Below are 22,056 nucleotides of genomic sequence, written 5' to 3'. Positions count from 1 at the left end.
CTGTCAACGCCGTGTTGGGGTTAGCTGTTCGCAAGAAATTTGCCAACAACGGCAGGTCGTCTCATATATAGCGGATGAAATAACTCCTTCCAAAGTGACAACGCCGATTCATATTGGAAGGTAGAGCGCAAAATAGAGGCCCGAGACGTACAGAAAGAGGACACAAACAAGCGCTCTACATTCCAATGTGAACTTTTACCAACTTGCCCAACTGTCCATCCTTCTTTTTTTGCCACTTCCGGCTTGTCGTCAAAGCGCGGTTTTGTCGGAATCAACTTCTTCGATGAGTGAAATCGCCTTGCAAGGACAAAGCCTTCCCAAAGCCTCATCCGCAGCAGCGAAAGCTAGTCGGTGCTGAGAGCTCCTTTCGAATACATTAAATTTGAGCAATGTGCCAGAAACAATGCGTTTGGAAGTTACGCCGAGGACTGCATCCTCGATTGGCCCCGTCTTTTCTTAGAAGAGCTCGAACTGTGCGCACAGGAATTAATCGGTGCTCCTATAATCACCAGAAAAGATGTACATCTGTGCACAGGACCACTGAAACAAATTCTCGGGACACCAAGGTACGCTCGTTTATTGTTCTCATTCTGCATGCAGTGAACGAAATTGCATTACATTACATTCCACAGAATTTGTTGTATATGTATATCACATTTCTTCTAATGTAATTTACGAGTAAGCAAATACCTTTATCGGCACACCTTCCAAGCATCCGTCTCATTGCTCTTGAGGGAATATCTGAAAAACAAAGATGGACAATAAAGGTCACATTTAAAGTAGAACGAAAAACATCTCCACCAATACCATAATGCCGTGACCCTACCTGTACTAAGCGCAGCATCGACCACACCACCTCTTTCTTGTCAGAATGCATTTGGTCATGTGCGACTGCTGCAAAAAGGCCATACAACTCGCAAAAACGGCAAAACTAAGCGCATCTCGTAGCGATTGGATGGCACGCAAAAAAGCGCCACAAAATTCAATGGTGGTGCGACAAGCACTGATAACAAAAGAATGTAAGAACGTATTTTTGGTCCCACCACTGGTCACAAATACAGCAGGCAGGCATCAGTGGCAGAAAAAAGCGAACTACTTTGAAGGGAAGAGCGGCGCAACGAACAAGGACGGTGTAACAGACTACAAGACAAGGACTTGCCCTCGTTTGCTGCGCTGATCTGCCCTTCAAAGAAAACTGAACCAACTAGCCCAGACTGGTAGCCCTGCGCACATCTTCTTTGGCGTCTGCTGCAACGACTCTCAATGCCACGCCTCCCGAAACTGATGGAACCAACCCTATGCTTCAAACAGCCCACTTCCCATCTAAGGGCGAATTCCCCACTGCTCAATCCCCAGCTGTGGAAGGGGGGATGCAAATGGAACAATGTAACGTTTGTCGTCCTACAGCTGTGTTCGGCACCTTTGTAGTCCTGAAGGCGATGTCGAGAAATTTGACTGTCACTGAGCCTGGCACGTTCCGACGAGGCACAGTTGTCTAAGCTGCAACTTGACTCATGCAGTTCTGGCACAAATACAGTGCTGACAACTTGTTTTGATGTTTAAGAGCAAAAAATGAAAGTGCATTTCACGCCTCGTTCGCAGTTAAAACTATTTACGAGGGAGCATTCGAGGCCTTGTGGAAGCTGCATGTCTACACTGCACTCCTGCTGTAGGCCAATTTGGTTCTCAAAATGGCAGCAATCACAACCTTTTTTTCATGTCATTTTTATTTACATTATCAAGATAAGCAAGCTCAGGCAAAAAGCTAACTATTTTTGTTCGAATGCAGCCCAAGTCCCCTGAACATGGTAAACAGCGAACATACAGCATGCACGATTGCTAAGATATCCAATAATTCCTCAGATAATTGTAAACCATGAGTGAAAATGATAAATACATATGATATAGTATCACCTTAGCGCCGGGCATACTTAAGCAGTTATTATGAGGAGCTAGCTTTGATGGAACGTAGGTTGCATTTTACTACCTGTACGTTGTTCGTACGTCAGGCGTTTAAAAGTCGCGCAATAGTACAGAAACCTCGGGGCAACCGAGTTCGAGTCCTACCACTTGGAAAAAATCTGAATTCTTGCGGCCGATGTAGGCTGGTAGGATAAAGATTAAATTAATTACAAACATTTGATAATCTCCTATAAATTATTTTTAAACGCCCTTTGAAAAAGTAGGTAGAATATAAATTGGCCTGTAATTACGCAAATATTTTCTATCGCAACTTTTAAACCAAACCCTAACTTTAGAAATTCGCATCTGTCTGAAAATAAGTAGCCACTATTCATCTCTTTTCGTGCGCTTAGTTCTGGGAGTCCTGGTGGATTGTGAAGGGGTCGTTCGCTACACTGGGACTGTTGGCTGCCTCAGCTTGACCTTGTTACAAATCACTGGCTATCTGGGCGTCTTCTGGATTATTATACTCCTTGCAGCTGCCCTTGTGCTCGGCTCAGGTGTCCGTGAGAGCATGAGCACTATCACAGAGCGCACCCAGGTGCTTCGTTTTCGGGTTGCCCTCCTCGCTCGTAAGAAGGCGACCACTTGGGACCAGCGGGCTTTCCCTGGGCTTTCTGCAATTGGCGGTGCTGCATGACGGGCGGCGTGAGGACAGCCGCCGATGGCTTAGTGTTGGAGCCTTTATCAACCGACTCGGAGGCTGGACAAGCCCGTAACCTTAAGCATCAGCTGATCTCTTGGCTCGCTTCTTCGAAGATAGCTAGCTGCCTTTCAGGTGACTGCGGCTTCGCACCTCCGACCGGAGACTCCGTCCCTCGCCGTGTCTAGCGCTTGGAGGAGCCAACACTGCGGGTTGCCGTGGAGGCTGGCTCCAGCTCCTGCTCTGCTTTGGCGTCAGGCGCTTCAGCAGTTGTGTCCAGCGCTGCGCTGCTGTAGAGCCGACGGCTGCGGTGATCCAGACGCGCCCTTTTTGGCTGCACAGTCTGGTTGGGCTTGCCTGTGTGGCTTCGTTTTCTCGTGCGAGTACTGGTATCTGCGTCACTTCCAGTGCCATCACCTGCAGCAATGCTTTCAAGAGCATGGTGGATAATAGCTGGTGAAGAAGTCCTGCGCCGAGAACCACTCAGCATGGTCGGTGGTGTTGCAGTGCGCCCTTCAGGACCCTGCTGCCTGTTGGTTGCCAGGCGGGAACTCCGTCTGGCCGACATAGCCGGCAACTCCTTCGCAGCACCTGTGGCAGGAGAACGCCTTGGTGTTCTGCATCCTGCGTTCTTTCTGGACACTTTGTCTTCGCCGGAACCTGGATCTGGTAAGCGTTCCTGGACGTCCACAAAAAGGGAACGCTGCTGGAACATTCTGGTTTTCTTTGCAGGACTTGGTGCTTTGTCCTCAGCAGGGCTAGGCATGGCGAACCCACGGGCGGGACTAGGCGTCCGAGCAGTCCGCTTCCGGGGACTCTGCTTGAGTGATAGCGACGCACGCTCTTTGGGAGTTTTCTGCTTTTCTGGAGCCAGATGGGAGCTGTGTTTAGGTGCTGTCGGTCCAGGACTACTTATGGCATCAGCAGAAGTCGAATTGCTTGCAGGCCTGCCCCTTATCCTCTGTAACGGCATTTTGTCTTTAACGAAACTTGGCAATGGCAGTCGTTCCAGCACACCGCTTCCTGAAGAAGCACGTCGTCTAGCTCTCGCAGTCTTCGAAGGGCTCGGAGTTTTGTCCTTGGCGGGATTACCCACACGTGGTTCTCTGTCATGGCTTGGTGTCTGAGCAGTCGGCTTTCGAGGACTGGTTCCGCCTGCTTTGTTCTGGCCCCTCATGTCTTGAGCGTCCTCCTGCCTTACAGAGCTTGTAGGAGCAGACTGTTTATATGTTTTCACTTGGCTGGTACGTGGCTGTCGTTTGGGGCTCGGCGTTGCAGACTGCTTCCTCACAAATCCTGCCCTTCTCGGACTGGGTGCCTTTGATTGTCTGCGACGGCTGTGTGTGGCCAGCCTGTTGGCTGCACTCCGTGGAGAGGCCAAGGTGGCTTTCACGTTGCTTCTTCTTACAGGGCAGGGCGTTTCTGTCAGCCACCTTAGACTTGGTGTTGCATGTCTGGTGCTCGGTGTACCTCTGATCTCACTGGCTGCCGATATGCTTCTAGCAGATCTCTGTGATGTCCTCCTCCCTATGCGACTTTGTGCTGACACTGGTTCCTCGCTGGCAGCCCTTGTCTTGTGCGCTCGTGATGCCTTGCTTGTGCGGCTCCCTTTTGACTCCCTGCTGTGGCCAGCCTTCGTCAGGGAAGCTGGCGACCTGTGAAATAGTGGTACGGAACCACTTTTCCAAAAAGACGCATGTGGTGTCACTGTTGCCAACCCGTGTTCCTCCTCATTCGAAGCAGTCTTCCGCCTTTCCCTGAGGTTGTAGGAAGAGGTCACAACTTTATGCCACCACAGCGGTTCATCTGAACGGTCAGGTGCCTTTACAGCTTTTTCCGCGCGGCTTTCATGAGGCTCACATTCAGGTGCAGTGCGTTCTGAGGCTGAGCGTTCTGAGCTTGCTGCTGGTGGATATGGATTCTCAGGCGTCATCCTTCTGGCATAATCCGGCGATGGAGAGCAATAAAAAGGGGTTATCGGAGTCGCACGAAGAGAAACACCGGCAGCACCACGTCGCTCCTTTTCTGCGGCGACGAGGACTCCTCCCGTAGTTTCAACAAGAGGACTGTCCACAGTTGCAAGGAAGCGAAAACACTCGATGACTGGTACAGGTTTGTCTTCAAAGTGTGTTGCTTTTGCCGGTGTCATCAGCGTACCTTTTGGGTGGAGACCATGAGGTCTTGGGGAGAAGTCAACCTCCTTCACAGGGCAGAGAGCATCGTTGGAAAGAGACCGCTCAACCAGCAGGGGCCCCACATCGGCTGCTGGCATCATCAGTCCTGCTGAGAGCTCACGCGCGACGTCGAGAGGTTCCACTGACGGCGAGGGCTGCATGTCACTGTGTTCGGCCAGTGGTGCCTCTGTTCTTTTCATGCGAGTGGAATTCAATCTCTAGAGGGCTTCTCGGGCGGTGTCTGACGAAATGGCATCGTCTTCCTCCTCTTCTTCCCTTTCACTTTCTGAGGCTTCAGAAGAAACTCTGATGATTTCGTGTCTCAATAACAGGTTTTTCTTCCTCCGCACCACGTTGTTCTCCCCGAACTGAAAGTGGTGGCAGGCGCAGGAATATTGATGACTCCTTAGAACAGGCTCTGCTTGGTGGGTCTTCTAGTACCAAGTTACCGTCATTGTCGCAGATAGGGCTGGGCTCTTCCGTCAAAGCGCATGTCGCCCACTGCATTCGAGTGGGAAGCAGTGCACTGTACGGTGCACGGTTGCGGTTGGTCGAGAGGGGGGGGGGGGGGTCCGAAAAATGTCCTCGGAGTACTGTGCAGGTGATTACTAGCACTAGCACGTGTTCCTAGCCTTCGGTCTCCTGTAGCAATCTCCAAGGAAGGGCTTCGATTCTAAACGAGCTCACAATGAGGGCGCTCTCTGAGGCAGTGCGACCGCGCTACTCTATAAAGGCCATAACAAAATGCCAGCCCCCAACAGCGCGCTGGGGCGCGCGACGTACACGCTTTGTCCGCGGAGTCGGACGCCTCAAGTAGACCATCGCTGCCTTTGCTGTTTTTTACTTTAATAACCTGAGCAACCATCTGGAAGAAGCGCGGGCATCTCTAACTTTATATCTCTGGCACATTAACAAGCTTTTGGCCTACTGTATGTCGCTCAGCGCCAGGTTCTCTCATTTAAAAAAAAAAGAAACGATGACCAGTACTACTTGAAAGCTGTTTTAGCGCACAGATTATGCCAACAGCTTGACACTGAATAAAATGTCTCGCAGTTAAAATCAGTAAATGTTTTAGTCACCGCAGTTTCCGTGTTTATTTTTAGAACTATTTAGTTTCTCGATCGGGTCATGCTGTAACGCTTTCGCAGCTCGCCTATGTTCCGCGATATCAGCCTCCAAATTTATAACTCAGTCGGTCTGCTTGCGCAGTTCCAAGCAGTGGACACTAGCCTAATACTCCACCCCGGTTTCACGCAGAGGTCGTAAATGGTATCCCGTTTAACAACATGGCAATCGCCTGAAACTGACAGCTGTTCCTATTTCATTTCTGGCGAGATTAATTGAAGTGCCATACACAAAACATGCATCGCACGATCGATGAATATCGACATGCGCGTGAACATGCTGCGTGGGTAATATCGCGGAATGAGTCGAAATTTTGAGGCGGCTATCATTTTACCAGTGCTGTCGGTAACGCGTTACAAGTAACGGCGTTACCGGTAACGCGTTACTTTTTCGGTAACTTAGTAACGTACTCGTTACCATTTCGGAACTGTAACGGGTAACGTACTTACGTTAACATTTTCCGGCAGCGTGAGGTGTCACGTTACTAGTCACTTTTTTTATTTCAATTGTCCCCGTCCACCTCTTTTTCAGAAAAAAACGCCGAAAATGATGTTGCAATTAAACAAAATCTAGATGTGCTCTCGACGACCCTTGTTGCGGCTCGCATGCATGCCAGAAAACATCTGCCCTTGAAGACGCACTCAATTAAAAAAAAAGCACGAACACGAATTCACACACTTGTCTTCACCCCCATACCACTCACTCACACAACTCTTTAAAGAGTGGACGCATGCCGAGCCACCAATGGACCATTTGCTGAAATATGTAAGTCAGTTTCTCTGTAAGCTTGTTTCCCAACCAAAAGGTCTCGTTCCCAGGCGACACTCTCGCATTCTTTGTGGAAGCAGTTCCCTCTTCTGTGTAAACTCAGGAATGTCGCCAGATTACTTCAAGATGGCCCCAAGAGAGCCGTCGAAAGAGGACAATAGTACAGCACAGAAAAGGGGATTGCAGTCAACCGGCTCTAGCACCGAGGTAGAGAAAAAAGAAGGAAATGGGCCTTTGTCATTGAGCCCGAGGACATCATCATCATCCTGTGCCGGCAGCAGTGAGCTACCTCATACTAAACTTTCTAAAAAGTTTCTGCTCAACAACACTGTCGCTCCAACTTTCTCCCTTCATGTCATAACTCCCTCCCCTTTCTCCTCGAGCCACAACAAGGAACAACGCACTCCCCACAGCACTGTGACAAAGGACGGCCTCCCTCCTCTTCCTGCCTATACTCCGTCTCACAAGATGTTTGCAGCACTACGAAACGTAGAGCTCCCTCGTCCAGTCAGGATGGCGCGCACTACATTAGTGTGTTCCTACGCGCCTGTCGCCCCGCCAATTACTGGCAGGTGGCTCCACCCATGTTAAGAAGCCGTACTAGTAGATAGCTTCTTTCTACCTCTAGCAGGTGGCCGTTGATGCCTTTTAATTCTTTTATCTGCTTGGTTTTGGACAGGCGGACGCCTGTGCCAAAGGGTCTGACCCCACTTTTTATTTTTTTTTTGCCGCCACTTGTTCGTATCAGTTTCTCTGTTGTCCCGTCACACTCATTTTCAATGTTCCTGCCATGTGTATCTAAACTCATTTCTTCCAGCGTGGTCACTACACTACTAAGCTGGGTTGAATGCAGGCCGGGGCAGCCGAATGTCGACGGTGGCGAAATGCAAAACTGCGCGAAAGTCAACGCAGAAGCGGTCAAAATTAATCCGGAGCCCTCCAGTACGGAGTCTGCCATATCTCATGAGAGACGATGTCATTCTCATTTTCGTTGCAATTTTGCGCGCACGTTAGCAGGTTAATGGGGCTCATCTCATCATCCTCATCACAACTCCATTCAGCACTGCTTGTTGTGTCGTCCTCCAGGTTGACAATAGCCGGTCCTTGGTCAGCAAAATCGTCGATGATGTGGTCCAGTTTCCTCATCACATCTTCCTCACTGATAACATGCTAAGCGTCATTCTTCCATATCTCGGCAGTCACTTGAATGATGCCTTGCCAAACCAGAGGCTCTATATCTTGGAGCTTAAACGTCTTGTTTTGACTGGCCACGAAACTCTTGACATCGCTCCAAACAAGCTCTATCGGGTTCAGTTGGCAGTGGTAGGGTGGCAGGCGCACAACGAGATGGCCAGCAGCTTCGGCGATGCAGTCCACACGGTATCGGTCCCCACCTGTGTTCACGTTGTTGTTGTTGACAAGCTTCATGAGCTCGGCCTTCACTGTGCCGCTGCTCCACGCGACACTTTGTCCGGACAGCCACGTCTGTAGGTCCTTTTTGAGGCTAGTCATCCGCCGAACTTTATCCTGCTTCACAGAATGATATGGCGCGTTGTCCATCACTGTAACGTTGCCGGCTTCTTTGGGGACAGCATTCGGCCCGCCTTCCAACGTCTGCGTTGTCCACTGGTAAAGCGTTCGCTCGCTCACCTGAGCGAGTTTTGCCGTCCTCTTGATGAGCGCATTCGTATTTTAACTGCCCCCACTATTGGCGTGAAGCACTTCAAGAAGCCAACTGCAATCGCTTGCTTGGGAAAACAGCGCAGTGCCGATGTAGGGCACACAGGCGACACAACTGACTCGGCCGACGCGATGTTAGAAAATGGCGACGCATCACTACCTCGTAGCAGGCCACCACAGAGCTGTGTACGTACCGGCTTTGTCCATTTCATCAGTGAATGAAGCACTCTCTACCATCGAAATCTAGAAATCTACCAGTCCAAACTATGTTTTCAGTTGCTGTGCTTATTGTTTGACTACTAGTCCTATACTGCTCAAATATTCGAGGGTCTATTTCTTGTGTTCCTGGAGCCCAGATTGGACGAGAGAGCTCTGCCTTCCGTAGTGCCGCAAAGATCTTGTGAGACGGAGCATAGACTCTGTTGCGAGCAGAGTGCGACCATCCGAAGTTTTAATTCGCTTGAAGAATATGAACGTGTCGTCAGGGTTTGAGATCTTTTGGTTGGAAAACAAGCCTTGCAGAGAAGACGAGTTACAGGTTACAGTTACAGCGAAGACGCACTGATTAAAATTTATGGTCATGGAGTGACGGCAAAGTAACGTGCGGCACTTTTTTTCGGTAACGGTAACGGTAACACGTTACCTTTTTCTTGTAGGTAACGTAGGGCGGTAACGCGTTCTTTATTAGCGTAACGAGTGTGGGAATCCTGGCTTTCCGCCGTCGCCTTTGCGCGGCTTTGCCGGCCTCCCGCGTTGTTTCTCCTCTTTCCCTTGCTCCCGCCTCAGGCGGTGGAGAGGCGGCTAGGTGACTAATCACTGTCATTTGGCCACAGCTCCGCCCCGGCTCCCCAACGGCCTTTGCCATTGGCGCCTTTTGGCGGGAATTCGGGACCCGCTACGGGCGGCCGCGCACGGCGCGACCGTCCGAGCGGGGCCCAGAGATCCCTCCGAGACAGCGTAAGGTGCGTACGCTACTGTTTGTCCGTGCCGGCCTTTGCCGTTCGGACCAGTGCTTACTCGAGCTCGCCCGCACGTGTCCTCTACCTGCAGCGGCTCGAGCCTGTCCAGCGGGGTCCAGCGACCTCCGACAGGCGTACCTTGTGTTGATTGCCCACTCTCTCTCGCAACCGGCCCAACGGTCGACACGAGAGAGAGATCACAGCACTGCCGCGGGGACATTCTCCTGCAGCGGCGTGTTAGCGGCGCGCATTGCTCTAGTCGCTTCGTGCGCGCAGCGGAGCCTTGCTCCTCGCGCGCCCCCGGGACGGGGTGACTATTGAGTGTTTGTGTATCTGCTAGAGGACGACGTGAATAAACGTCTCCTTTGTGAACCTGGAGGCCTATTTCTTTGCGGTGAATCGCTCTCCTCCCAGCGCAGGTTGAGTGCGCCGCATCGGTGTCCCAGTGGTGTGTGGTGACGGCTGATCGGGGCCCTTGGCTCGCGCGAAGCTCGAACCCGCGGTGGGTGGTGGCCTGTGTCCACGTAGAAACCCACAAGTGGCGCCCAACGTGATAAGTCATTGGCGCTTACGCCTTTGATGGCACATTAGCCGAGCAGGTCGCCTTGCCGATCACGCTTGCGCACCATGTCTACCACCCCCAGCGGGGCACTCGGCAGCTACATGTCGGCTCCCTACGGAGTTGTAGCGTCGTTTGATCCGCTGGCTGCTGTTCCTTCGAATAGCTAGACACCGTGGTTGGCCGCGGCCCCCATTGGGGTTTACGGCGACACAACCCAAAATGTCGACCATGCGGCTCCCATTGGAGCTGTACCGGGAGCACCCTGCGGTGCAACCGCTGGTCACATGCCTCAGCTGTGCAAGCTTTCCGCCCAGTGCGAAAGCAGTTCGTGTCACGCTGCCGCAACCGGCAGTTTCGAACAGCACCAGCTGTGCCCCGCGAGCAGTCAATTCTGCTCTGGGAACGGCGAGGCGCTGGCCCGGTTCCCTGTGGAAACCGCGCCGCTCATCGAACTAGGAGCCTTGCCTCCATCGTTCGTGCAGCCCGCCCAAGCCTCCACTGAGGCAGGGGTGCAGTCGCTGAGGCCGGGGCTCCATTGAGCCAGATGCGGAGAAACTTCGAGCCATACTCGAATTTCCCGCGCCCAAGGACGTACGCGGCCTGCGCCGTGGTGTGGGAATGGCCAACTATTATCGTCCTGTGCCCGCGTGCACGCACCCTTGACCGAGCTCTTGGGAAAGACTGCCGCGTGGCGATGGGAGCCCGAGCAAGAGCGATCCTTTCGCCTCCTGTCTAGTGTCATTGCCGAGACAGCGCAGCTCAGGCTACCCGACCTGACCAGACAGTTCGTAGTCCAGATTGACGCGAGCGATCTGGGTTTAGGAGCAGTTCTCCTACAGGAATTCGATGGCGTGCTGCAACCGCTGGCCTTTGCCAGCCGCTCCTTGCTGCCCTCGGAGAGGAATTATTCCGTGACCGAGAAGGAGTACCTCGCCATCGTGTTTGCACTGCGCAAATTCGACGTCTACCTTGATAGAACGCAATTCGTGGTGCAGACAGACCACAGTGCGCTCAGTTGGCTGATGCGGCTCCGCGAGCCTGCGGGTCGGCTGGCGCGCTGGGCTTTCCTGATACAGCATTACGACTTTTCGGTGCAGTATCGAAAGGGGAGCACAAACGTGGTAGCTGACGCGCTATCCCGTGCCCCACTCGCCAGCGGCGCCTTGACGCCTGTAGGCGGAGGGGGCGAAACAGCGGACGAGCCGCCGGGCGGCACGGAGGGGGACCCCCAAACGGGTTAACCCATTCCGCTAACCAGGCAAGCAGCGCTTCGCAAAGCGGACGAGAGGCAAAGCTCTTCGTGAGCGCCTCGGAGTTGCCGACGCGAACGGAACTTTTGGCTGCAAACCTGAGTGGGGACGAGACCATGCTCCCCTCTGGGATGACTGGAATCGCTTTAAGCCGTAAGAGCTACTGAAAGCCCAGCAAAATGACCCCTTTTGTCGCGAGGTGAGCGACGGTCTCAGGGAGACGGAGCGCCGTGACGCTACTTGTATTGTAGCGGGCGCAGGGGGGCAGAAGCCAGCGTGTGTCGCGGCGAACCCCGGGGATTCATATTTGCTGGACCATGACGGGCTCGTGCTGAAATACATAGCCACCGATGACGAGTCCATCGACCCGTTCTAGGTGGTGTTGACGCTGCCACCCGTTGTTGGCGATGATGGGTCGGTTCGGCGTCGTTGCTAGCTCGCTGCTGCTGCTGCTCGCTTGACGGAACCGTGGTCAAGCTTCGACACCCGTTCCCACCACCACCAGGACAGGAGTGCCGCCAAGTCGCCAGAGTTAAGTGATGGGAGGAAGATTACAAGAGGGTTTATTTACATCTTTTTACATCATGGTTAGAGACTGAAGTGAGGCTCCAAAAGAGGCTCTATGGGAGGCTCTAGTAAGAGCTTGAAGTGAGCTCAAAATGAGGCGAAGTGAGCTATTCTGCCGCATTCGTTCTCGACATTTATACTGTTCGCCTTCCCTAAATTCCCTAGGTTGAGGACGCCCACGCCGGGGTGGGAGGGGCTCAGATCACAAACAACACAAACTTGTGCACATAAACACACCACTGCACTTAGGGCCACGCCCCCGTGACATGTGGAGTCTGAGGGAAAGAAGGTTGTCGTCGAGGTAGCGTCGACTGTGGTAGGTGATGGCCTCCGGCCAGTCGAAGGTTTCTGCGGGTCACCGACATCTGCTGATAATCAAAGACACCCGCCGCTCGAGGCCGGACGCGAGGTCACGAAAACGCCGTAAGTGGTTCCTCGTGCTTGGGTCGGAGATGATGCCCGCCAGCTTGTCGCGGTGCTTGGCACAACAAAGAGCAACCGGAGACGAGGCCCTTTGTTCCCTGGCACGGTCACGGCAAATGGGGAAGATAACGTTCGTCTCCCCGAGGCGGCGGCGGCGTTCTACACGTGCAGGCACTTTGTGAAGGGGGTCTGGTTTTGGTCCTGCACTCCAACCGGGCAAACTCCGTAATTGAAGCCAGCTGTCACCTGGGTCCTCTCAGTGCGTGCGGTCCATGGCGGCAGGCCCGAAAGTAATCACGCTGAAGTCGCTCGCAGCCATATACAGTGGAAACAGGTGTGCTGGCTGGTTCCAAACGAGACCCGCTGACGTCGATCTTAATAGCTCCTCCGCGGCCCGGAAAATCTCGAATGGCCAGCGTTCCCCACCGCTGGGCAGGAAGAGATGGGCTCGCGTCCACGTTGATATCTTGGCTTGCAACATCAACTCCCAAGGCAAACCCAAAACACCAAACCACCAACAAAGGAAAGCACAGATGGGACGTTCCAAACAACAAAGCGCCGCTCCACGCGCAAGCGCTTGGAATTCACTCAAGACCCACCAGGCTTCCTTTTAGTTCCAAACAAAATCCTGCTCCAGAATACTGACCCCTCAATTTTGCCCGAATTTAGGGTCAAAGCGAGCGTCCGCGTCACATCTGAGGTCGCCAAAGACAGACTGCCACGTTGTACGATAAGCGGTGGTGTGTCAAAGCCTACAAATTTTGAATAGAAACTCCATTCCTTATCAATCAAGCTCTGATCCCCAATACCACCCGAATATCGAAAGTCTGCTCAAAATTTGGTCCACGCTCAGTTTAATCTTCTGGCTCTTCTCAAAGAACCTTGATCGCTCGAGACTGAGAATCAACTGCTCCAGTCAACCTCACAAAGATACGACTGCTCGTCAGAATCCGTACTCATTCCAGTACAGACGCAGAACTTCTCTTAAACTCATTGTGTCAGGCACCATAACCTATACACAAAGCTGCCACAGCTGTTCTTCACAAAATTCTGCACCTTCACTTCATTCAGTTAATCTCCGAATACCGCAATCGGCTGATTAACCACTCGCCAGTAAACAAGAGTACGCAGATATGCACAACTATGCGCACTTTCTTTGCCTTCGCAAGGCATTAGCTAAACTGCCGTTAATGTAGCAACAAGACCTTGGTATCTCAACCAAGTCTGACATGTCTGAGTCTACTATCGATACAAAAGAAACCTGTGCCAACCTTCATCCAAACAGCACATGGTCTACTCAGGAATCTTCGCTACACTCCTTTAGGTTCCCTTATTTCTCGGTAGCACGGCAAACTGCCACTAATTTCTAATTCAGACTTTAATATTTCTCAATTTTAAGAGAAAACACAGTAACGTCCAATCACTCTAAATCTTTAGCTCAAAACAAAGTAGCCTTTCCCTTTATGATTTCGCACACCCCAAAAAAAAGGAACAAAAAAAAACGCTACTTCGAATGGCTACGCGGGGGTGAAAGCTGACTCACCTCCGCCGTGTCGAAGTGATTAGCCCTTCAGACGCGCCCTCTGGGGTCGCGCTGTGACTGATGGCACTGCGGTCATTTCGCTACAAAAGGTCACTGAAAAAAGCCATCTACGACTCCCTCTGTCGTCTCCGCGCCCCCTCGACACGCTCAGAAAGCCTTGGTAGGGGATGCAAAGTCGAGAACCGGCTCTTGGCGACGCACAGCGACCAGCGCGAGAAGCTGTTCTTTGTTCTCGCCCCCAGCACGAAGCTCGGCTACCTTTTCGCTCTGCGCGCTTACCGGAATCCAGTGCCGAAAGTGAAGGACGCATCCTTCTTTTCAATTGCGCGCGGTGAACCCGCCTGCGTGCGTGGCCTCTGTTGCTAAATCCCTGTGTTCGCACGCGCTGAGGGTCGCGCAACCTAGTGCCCTCCGGTCTCTCGGGCCGCTTTGCCTTTTCCCTTTCCGCCTTCTTGTCAGGTAGGGGTTGTCTGGGTTTTCCCGCAGGCCGATGCCCTTTGAAAAACCTCCCTCCTGCTCTGCTTGGAAGATGCGGTCTTCCCTTTCTGTTACTGCGGTCCGGTTTACAACAATCCACGCGTGTCGCCTGACCAGTAACTTTAGCCCCAAACTTACGAGCTCCAATGCGGGAAGGTTTTCCTTTCTCTTCTGCCGCCTTTCCATTATCACCTGTCACCGCGCCTGAATTTAGGGCCTGACATTTCAACCGTTTCTTTTTTGTCCTTGCCCTTTTCCTTTTTCTCTTTGGACTTTCCGCGTGCACCGCATGAGCCAAGACTGTTTCCTCCAGCCCTTGACATGCATCGCGTGATCCTTCATTAGGCACAAAATTGACCTCTTTGCCTTCGCAACAGATGGTCATCTCCACAGAGCTGACAGACGGACCTTCAGCTGCCCCGGAAATGAGCAGTTCGCTCCCCTGAAGGTAGTCCTCTGCAGCTGGCTTATAGCTCTCAGTGCTTTCCTCCGAAACGCACTGCTCTTTTCGAATCGGGCTCTCTTCCTGTGTCTCAGCCTGGCTTTCAATACTGCGTTTTAACTCAACAGCAGCTTCGCATTCTTGATACGCCAGCTTCGCCGAGATATCCACAACATTGGCTTGTTCACTGACGCCGCAGTGACGCTTTAACTCACAGTTGCCACGATTCTCAATCACTAAAGGGCTTCCCTTTGTTTCCCTTTTGAAACCTCTGCCTTTGGGGAAGTTATCCCTTTCGCATCCGTGCCGGTTAGTCGCCTGTACAGGCCCCTTTCTAGCGTCCTCGCGCTTAACCAAATCGGCCACGGTTCTTACTCTCACTGCACAGCCTCTCTTCGGAGCTCTCTCTTTTCTAAACCGCGGGTGCCGGTTAGACTCCGTTTCTCGGCCCTTAATCGCAGGTTTGCGACTATCTGACTGGGCGACTGTCTGTTTAGCTACCTTGGGAAGTCTCTCTTGGCTAGGCTTTGTCCGACGCCATCCGTGCCCTCTCCACTCGTTTTCTGAACGAGCTCTAGTGGAGTTACTCCTAGCTAACTCTGAGACGGTCTCTGTAGCCTCTCTACTTTGGCCGCGCTCTGTCGTGTACCATCCATGCCTGTTGTGCGCCAATTCGCCATCCTTTCTTACGGCGTCACGTCTCTCTAACTCGGCGATGGACTGGAACATTGATGGCCCTGTCTGGACGGAGATAGCGTCACTCATAGCTACTTCGTCCCCATTAAGCCCGTTGAGCTTTGCGAGCCGCCTTTTCTCAGCCTCGAGTTTAAGCTCTTTTAGCTCCGCTGCTAGTTTCTGCATACGCTCTTCCCGAGCTCTTCTACTTTCCTGTAGCTGTGCCTCTAGTCTCACTCTTTCCGCTTCCTCAGCGCTTTTACGCTCCTGTTCTTTTGCCCACCTGTGCGTATTATCCCAAGCAATTTCAAAATCATCTTCTTCTTCCGTTTCAAAACTTTTGATTGCCTGGATAATATCCGAATCTTACGCTTTTTCCTCTACATCCACACTTAACTCATCGCACAAGAACAACAGTTCTGTCCTCGACAACCTCGTCAGGTCCACGGTCGCTGCTTTTAAATATTGGTTTTGCTCGCTCATGGTGATTCTGTGCAACTACCTCCGTGCTACAGACATACAAACACCGATCAACCAGCAGTTCAAATTGTTAACCCAGAATTTGAAGCCTGGAGGATCCAAAGCAAAAACCAAACACTCACCCGCAGAAGCAGCACCATGTCACCAGGTTCATCACACCGCTGCCAACCAGTTGTTGACGCTTCCACCCGTTGTTGGCGATGATGGGTCGGTTCGGCGTCGTTGCTAGCTCGCTGCTGCTGCTGCTCGCTTGACGGAACCGTGGTCAAGCTTCGACACCCGTTCCCACCACCACCAGGACAGGAGTGCCGCCAAGTCGCCAGAGTTAAGTAATGGGAGGAAGATTACAAGAGGGTTTATTTACATATTTTTACATCATGGTTAGAGACTGAAGTGAGGCTCCAAAAGAGGCTCTATGGGAGGCTCTAGTGAGAGCTTGAAGTGAGCTCAAAATGAGGCGAAGTGAGCTATTCTGCCGCATTCGTTCTCGACATTTATACTGTTCGCCTTCCCTAAATTCCCTAGGTTGAGGACGCCCACGCCGGGGTGGGAGGGGCTCAGATCACAAACAACACAAACTTGTGCACATAAACACACCACTGCACTTAGGGCCACGCCCCCGTCACATGTGGAGTCTGAGGGAAAGAAGGTTGTCGTCGAGGTAGCGTCGACTGTGGTAGGTGATGGCCTCCGGCCAGTCGAAGGTTTCTGCGGGTCACCGACATCTGCTGATAATCAAAGACACCCGCCGCTCGAGGCCGGACGCGAGGTCACGAAAACGCCGTAAGTGGTTCCTCGTGCTTGGGTCGGAGATGATGCCCGCCAGCTTGTCGCGGTGCTTGGCACAACAAAGAGCAACCGGAGACGAGGCCCTTTGTTCCCTGGCACGGTCACGGCAAATGGGGAAGATAACGTTCGTCTCCCCGAGGCGGCGGCGGCGTTCTACACGTGCAGGCACTTTGTGAAGGGGGTCTGGTTTTGGTCCTGCACTCCAACCGGGCAAACTCCGTAATTGAAGCCAGCTGTCACCTGGGTCCTCTCAGTGCGTGCGGTCCATGGCGGCAGGCCCGAAAGTAATCACGCTGAAGTCGCTCGCAGCCATATACAGTGGAAACAGGTGTGCTGGCTGGTTCCAAACGAGACCCGCTGACGTCGATCTTAATAGTGGTTATCCCCAAAAGTCTGAGAGGCGCACTGTTGAGATTCTCTCATGACGAACCACTGGCCGGTCATTTGAGTGGCTCCAAAGTTTTTGCAAAACTGAGCCATTCGGTGACGTGGCCCGGCATGAAGCGTGACATTTTCCGCTATTGCCGTTCCTGCCATGTCTGTCAAGCGGTGAAGTCACGGGGCGGCAAGCCGCCTGGAATGATGAAACCGATTGACAGTGTGCGTCCGTGGCAGATGGCCACCTGCGATTTGATGGGGCCTTTCCCCAGGAGCAAGCAGGGGTTCATAGACCTGAAGGCCTACGCGTCACGGTCTGACGAGCTTGCGCCGGTACCCATTGGTATCAAAGGCAAGCGCAAAGGCACAACTGATGCTGCGGAACGCAAGCGTACGGAGCACCGGTACAATCTGAGGCGACGGTCACCGGCGTGATTGATGCCGGACGGCGGACTCTTCCGCAACCGAAGGCACGCAGCCTCAGCTAGCTGGCGAGCTTTCTCGTCAGGCCCTACCCAGGCGAAGCACGGTGTGTTATTTTTTTTGTTGTTGTTGTTTTGGCAGCATGATCAGTTCCAGCCTTGTGTGTTTATCAGTTTATTTATTTGTTTTGTTTGAGTCAGTTTCTAGCCACTTTCGTTTCCCGCTTGCTCGTCTGTTTTTGTCTAACGTACCGAGATGTACATAGGCAAACTTCAGCCCGCTCGTGCTTGCTCTTATCTTCTAGAAAGAATAGATTGGATCAGGTGTCGTTTGTACAGCGCGCCTTTTCTCATTTCCGGCCCGACTGTGGGTGGTTGGCTCGTTAAGGAGCCGTGTGTCGCGGTGCGCGAGTTTTGTGCGGCCCGTATGGAGGGGAAGTTGGCGGGGCGTTTGGGGCGATGGGGGGCGGAAAGTGCACCCTTTGACCCTCGCCGCGGCGCCTCTGGACGCTTCTGATGAGGGGAACCTTTGTCGCCGACCATCGTCCGCGCACGTGCCGGTGTATGCGTGTTTGTGGCTGTGACTGTGTGCGCGCGTAACCATGAGCCAAGGCGACGCCTGTGAGTTGTGCCGTTGTGTGCTTCTGCGTGAGCGCGAGGATGAGAAGGACCCCTCGCTGTGGCCAAGGTTACACATCAGGACGCCGCCGAACGTCCTCGCCCGTTTCAGCCGGCGTGAAGGGGGTGCACTAACTCTCTTGTGCCCGAACGTGATGTCGTGCCCAAGGGCGCGGGGTTAATGCTCTGCCGCGGCCCCGTCGTCATCAACGGAAAGAAGACCGCCATCAGTCGTCGGCCCTCCCAGCCCGTTCAACTTGAAGTCTGCGAGCGGTGAGTCGCCGACCGGCCCACTGGTCCGCGCCATCGAACTTTGAGGCTGGCATCCACCTGTAACATAGCTGTACAGTTGTATTCACATCTTGTGTACCGTGTATATAATCTGCAAGCTGTTTTGATTTACTGAAGCGTATGCAAGTGTTTGTTTGCCTTGTTTTCCCTTTGTTTTCTTACTTTGTTCTGGCTGGAACTGAAGTGTAGCTAGTTTTTTTTCTGTATTCATTTCTTTATTTTGGAACTGAAGTGTAGCTTATTTTTTTCTGTATTGATTTCTTTATTTTGGCCGTGTGTTTTGCCCATGGGTAGGAGGGCATTTAAGGAGAGGGGGATGTAGGAATCCTGGCTTTCCGCCGTCGCCTTTGCGCGGCTTTGCCGGCCTCCCGCGTTGTTTCTCCTCTTTCCCTTGCTCCCGCCTCAGGCGGTGGAGAGGCGGCTAGGTGACTAATCACTGTCATTTGGCCACAGCTCCGCCCCGGCTTCCCAACAGCCTTTGCCATTGGCGCCTTTTGGCGGGAATTCGGGACCCGCTACGGGCGGCCGCGCACGGCGCGACCGTCCGAGCGGGGCCCAGAGAGAGATCCCTCCGAGACAGCGTAAGGTGCGTACGCTACTGTTTGTCCGTGCCGGCCTTTGCCGTTCGGACCAGTGCTTACTCGAGCTCGCCCGCACGTGTCCTCTGACCTGCAGCGGCTCGAGCCTGGCCAGCGGGGTCCACCGACCTCCGACAGGCGTACCTTGTGTTGATTGCCCACTCTCTCTCGCAACCGGCCCAACGGTCGACACGAGAGAGAGATCACAGCACTGCCGCGGGGACATTCTCCTGCAGCGGCGTGTTAGCGGCGCGCATTGCTCTAGTCGCTTCGTGCGCGCAGCGGAGCCTTGCTCCTCGCGCGCCCCCGGGACGGGGTGACTATTGAGTGTTTGTGTATCTGCTAGAGGACGACGTGAATAAACGTCTCCTTTGTGAACCTGGAGGCCTATTTCTTTGCGGTGAATCGCTCTCCTCCCAGCGGAGGTTGAGTGCGCCGCATCGGTGTCCCAGTGGTGTGTGGTGACGGCTGATCGGGGCCCTTGGCTCGCGCGAAGCTCGAACCCGCGGTGGGTGGTGGCTTGTGTCCACGTAGAAACCCACACGAGTAACATATTTAGTTACTTTTTTCGGTAACGCCTACAACACTGCATTTTACATGATCTTGAAACAATAATCTAGCAGTGTCACAGGCTATAATTGCGAACGCCTATGCGTTTGAAACACGTACGCGCCTGTCAACTGCAGTTACTTGCAAGGCTAAACCTGAAACAACGCGATGGACAGTACACGTGGGAGAGGCGCCGCCAGTGCTGAGTAGCTGAGTGGTGCGCAAGATTCATTTGTGAATACCACGGTGAATACCAAGCACTTGCAGCAACCACGAAGGACGGTACAATGAGGGAGATGACAACGCGAGCAGTGACTAGCTCCACTCATCAACGTGGATTCTGCCTTTCTGCTTCCTCGGCGTTTCCTCTGTTTCTTTAATCCGCTTTTTACTGAGTCTTCCATTCAAGCAGTTGGCTGTTTTTTGTTATTTATATGAATAGCATTGCCAACGACATCGATGACTGCATAATAGTGAAACTGTTTGCCGACGATTGTGTCTTGCACAGTGTCATAAACACTGCTTCAAAACCTTTGTTCATTGAAAAGTTTTTACTTGCAGACTGGTGTAAGGAGAGCGGTATGAAGAGTGACTTTACTGAACCTGTTTTTATAACAACAAATAAGAAACTGGCGGGGGCAAAGCTTTGGTTAAGCCTGGTAGGTTGCCAAAGCCGGTGTTTTATTCTGCATATGCAGCGCCTCTAGTGGGAAGAGCGCGGCGCGCCGTGCCAAGCGGCCGCCGTTACCCGACGAGCCGAGTTGGTAGCCCTTCTCTCGCTCTTGGTATGACGACACGCTATAACGTCCCTAGCGCCTGTACGTAATTTCCCTTCTTATAATTCATTTTAAGGCGAAAGCCTTTAATGGCTTATTTTCGTGGTGTCCGTCCATGCTCGCGGTGTCCGTCCATGCTCGCGGCGTCCGTCCATGCTCGCGGCGTCCGTCTACGCTCGCGGTGTCCGTCCATGCTCGCGGTGTCCGTCCATGCTCGCAGCGTCCGTCCATGCTCGCGGTGTCCGTCTACGCTCGCGGTGTCCGTTCATGCTCGCGGTGCCCGTCCATGCTCGCGGCGTCCGTCCATGCTCGCGATGTCCGTCTACGCTCGCGGTGTCCGTCCATGCTCGCGGTGTCCGTCCATGCTCGCGGTGTCCGTCTACGCTCGCGGTGTCCGTCCATGCTCGCGATGTCCGTCCGTGCTCGCGGTGTCCGTCCATGCTCGCGGCGTCCGTCCATGCTCGTGGCTTCCGTCTATGCTCGCGGTGTCCGTCCATGCTCGCGGAGTCCGTCCATGCTCGCGCTGTCCGTCCATGCTCGCGGCGTCCGTCTACGCTCGCGGTGTCCGTCTACGCTCGCGGTGTCCGTCCATGCTCCCGGTGTCCGTCCATGCTCGCGGTGTCCGTCCATGCTCGCGGTGTCCGCCCATGCTCGCGGTGTCCGTCCATGCTCGCGGCGTCCCTCCATGCTCGCGGCGTCCGTCCACGCTCGCGGTGTCCGTCCATGCTCGCGGCGTCCGTCTACGCTCGCGGTGTCCGTCCATACTCGCGGTGTCCGTCCTTGCGCTGGAATCGTGCCAACTGTGGCCTCTCCGCGCAGCGGCGCAACCTCCTGCGTAATTTCCTTTCCTCTAATTCATTTTCTTCACTATATGGGCCCTCTTTGTGTTCCTTCTTTCACTCCCACTTCCTCCCTTCCCCTGCAAGCGGATGACGGGTGTCCACCGAGAGATGCGAGACAGTTACTGCGTAATTTCCTTTCCTCAAATACAATTTTCATTTTCTTCACTACGGCTCCTCTTCGTCTTTCTTCTTTCACTCCCACTGCCTCCCTTCTTGTACGGTGCGGTTCAGGTGTCCACCGCGACGGTTGCTACGTCAGAGGTCATTCTAAAGGTCAAACGTGGCTACCGGCCGCCGCTACGCGAAAGGCGTTAGTGAGCGTAGTATTGCTTTCGCAATGAAACCCTTTGATTCAAATTACCCCATATGAGACCAATTTGCTTACTCTGTTACGGGTGAATCCCTAGGCATAGCTATTACAGAAAACACCAAATGGGACATGTCTATTAGCAACATTTGCACTGAGGCCTTCATTCAGACTTGTTTTGTTCACAGAAATTAAATATCTCTACTCGGGCGGTAAGCTTGAAGTATAGCACTCTCCAGAACACGGACATATTGGTTATTTTGGTCAAATAATACTAAATTATCCTCTTTATTTTCACAGGCCAAAAGAAAAAACTAAAATATTCGCGTCTAATTCAATTTCCTGCGATTGAGACGTGAAAAAGACTACAGCTGATTCCAACAGTGTAGTTGCTTGGCCCACTGCTGACAGTTTTGGGGTTAAAATCTGCATAGCATCACACGCTGTCACGGATAACAAGTGGAACAACAAGCGTGTGCGAAATACAGATCAGGGTACAGGAACGCTACAAGCTCGAAGTTATGCCGCACCAATATATTGAGTATGCATCGACAGAATAAAGAATTTCTACGAATTTATATACTTCAAATCTTAGACTAGATCTCCTTTTAGAGCCAGTGGCTCTCGCGCGTTAAGCAATATTATTTCATTTAGTCATGAGTCTGTTATGACACAAACAAAAATTAGAAAGAGCGGAGCACGTTACAGATATCTTCTATCAGAAAAAAAAACTTCAGTCCACTCTAGTATCTTTAGCGCGAACATTATGCAGACGT

The 22,056-nt window shown here is 52.8% G+C and overlaps 1 pseudogene; it reads right to left on the bottom strand.

The window, feature by feature from the left end:
• Window positions 1–2,289: 2,289 nt before the first annotated feature.
• The window catches only part of LOC149355633 (uncharacterized), a 430,506-nt pseudogene continuing 410,739 nt past the window's right edge, over window positions 2,290–22,056 (bottom strand).

This window comes from Amblyomma mixtum, chromosome 3, assembly GCF_055824585.1.
Source record: "Amblyomma mixtum isolate Tamu chromosome 3, ASM5582458v1, whole genome shotgun sequence".
In the NCBI taxonomy this organism is placed as follows: Eukaryota; Metazoa; Arthropoda; class Arachnida; order Ixodida; family Ixodidae; genus Amblyomma; species Amblyomma mixtum.
This window is presented reverse-complemented; position numbering and strand designations above follow the sequence as displayed.